A 2,500-nucleotide genomic window follows, 5' to 3' on the forward strand; every position below is an offset into this window, starting at 1 on the left:
AGAGAGAGAGGGAGAGAGGGAGACAGAGAGAGAGGGAGAGAGGGAGACAGAGAGAGAGGGAGAGAGGGAGACAGAGAGAGAGGGAGAGAGGGAGACAGAGAGAAAGACAGGGAGAGAGATAAACACTTAAACCTCGATCTACTACAGGTGGTCCATGGCCAGATCTCCCCCCAAATAATACATTTACATTTGTTTATGAATATTACAAACAACAACAGATTAAACTCTTATTGGCCAAGGCATACGTGAAATAAGTTTAGAGGGTGTAATAGAATGCAGTACAATGTGATATTGTTAATTTACAAGATTATGTTCTTAACCCTGGGCAACATGGGCCTGGGAGGCTCACAGAGATATTAGTATCCACAGTATTCTGTTCTTAACCCTGGGCAACATGGGCCTGGGAGGCTCACAGGGATATTAGTATCCACAGTATTCTGTTCTTAACCCTGGGCAACATGGGCCTGGGAGGATCACAGAGATATTAGTATCCACAGTATTCTGTTCTTAACCCTGGGCAACATGGGCCTGGGAGGCTCACAGAGATATTAGTATCCACAGTATTCTGTTCTTAACCCTGGGCAACATGGGCCTGGGAGGCTCACAGAGATATTAGTATCCACAGTATTCTGTTCTTAACCCTGGGCAACATGGGCCTGGGAGGCTCACAGAGATATTAGTATCCACAGTATTCTGTTCTTAACCCTGGGCAACATGGGCCCGGGAGGCTCACAGAGATATTAGTATCCACAGTATTCTGTTCTTAACCCTGGGCAACACAGGCCTGGGAGGATCACAGAGATATTAGTATCCACAGTATTCTGTTCTTAACCCTGGGCAACATGGGCCTGGGAGGATCACAGGGATATTAGTATCCACAGTATTCTGTTCTTAACCCTGGGCAACATGGGCCTGGGAGGCTCACAGAGATATTAGTATCCACAGTATTCTGTTCTTAACCCTGGGCAACATGGGCCTGGGAGGATCACAGAGATATTAGTATCCACAGTATTCTGTTCTTAACCCTGGGCAACATGGGCCTGGGAGGCTCACAGAGATATTAGTATCCACAGTATTCTGTTCTTAACCCTGGGCAACATGGGCCTGGGAGGATCACAGAGATATTAGTATCCACAGTATTCTGTTCTTAACCCTGGGCAACATGGGCCTGGGAGGATCACAGAGATATTAGTATCCACAGTATTCTGTTCTTAACCCTGGGCAACATGGGCCTGGGAGGATCACAGAGATATTAGTATCCACAGTATTCTGTTCTTAACCCTGGGCAACATGGGCCTGGGAGGATCACAGAGATATTAGTATCCACAGTATTCTGTTCTTAACCCTGGGCAACATGGGCCTGGGAGGATCACAGGGATATTAGTATCCACAGTATTCTGTTCTTAACCCTGGGCAACATGGGCCTGGGAGGATCACAGAGATATTAGTATCCACAGTATTCTGTTCTTAACCCTGGGCAACATGGGCCTGGGAGGCTCACAGAGTTATTAGTATCCACAGTATTCTGTTCTTAACCCTGGGCAACATGGGCCTGGGAGGATCACAGAGATATTAGTATCCACAGTATTCTGTTCTTAACCCTGGGCAACATGGGCCTGGGAGGATCACAGAGATATTAGTATCCACAGTATTCTGTTCTTAACCCTGGGCAACATGGGCCTGGGAGGATCACAGGGATATTAGTATCCACAGTATTCTGTTCTTAACTCTGGGCAACATGGGCCTGGGAGGCTCACAGAGATATTAGTATCCACAGTATTCTGTTCTTAACCCTGGGCAACATGGGCCTGGGAGGATCACAGAGATATTAGTATCCACAGTATTCTGTTCTTAACCCTGGGCAACATGGGCCTGGGAGGCTCACAGAGTTATTAGTATCCACAGTATTCTGTTCTTAACCCTGGGCAACATGGGCCTGGGAGGATCACAGAGATATTAGTATCCACAGTATTCTGTTCTTAACCCTGGGCAACATGGGCCTGGGAGGATCACAGAGATATTAATATCCACAGTATTCTGTTCTTAACCCTGGGCAACATGGGCCTGGGAGGATCACAGGGATATTAGTATCCACAGTATTCTGTTCTTAACCCTGGGCAACATGGGCCTGGGAGGATCACAGAGATATTAGTATCCACAGTATTCTGTTCTTAACCCTGGGCAACATGGGCCTGGGAGGATCACAGAGATATTAGTATCCACAGTATTCTGTTCTTAACCCTGGGCAACATGGGCCTGGGAGGATCACAGGGATATTAGTATCCACAGTATTCTGTTCTTAACCCTGGGCAACATGGGCCTGGGAGGATCACAGAGATATTAGTATCCACAGTATTCTGTTCTTAACCCTGGGCAACATGGGCCTGGGAGGATCACAGAGATATTAGTATCCACAGTATTCTGTTCTTAACCCTGGGCAACATGGGCCTGGGAGGCTCACAGAGTTATTAGTATCCACAGTATTCTGTTCTTAACCCTG

The 2,500-nt window shown here is 47.0% G+C and overlaps 1 protein-coding gene across 1 annotated transcript in view; it reads right to left on the minus strand.

The window, feature by feature from the left end:
- The window catches only part of LOC110515892 (synaptotagmin-17-like), a 59,024-nt gene that overhangs the window by 29,820 nt on the left and 26,704 nt on the right, over positions 1 to 2,500 (minus strand). The gene's annotated exons all lie outside the window — the stretch shown is intronic.

This window comes from Oncorhynchus mykiss, chromosome 12, assembly GCF_013265735.2.
Source record: "Oncorhynchus mykiss isolate Arlee chromosome 12, USDA_OmykA_1.1, whole genome shotgun sequence".
NCBI lineage: Eukaryota > Metazoa > Chordata > Actinopteri > Salmoniformes > Salmonidae > Oncorhynchus > Oncorhynchus mykiss.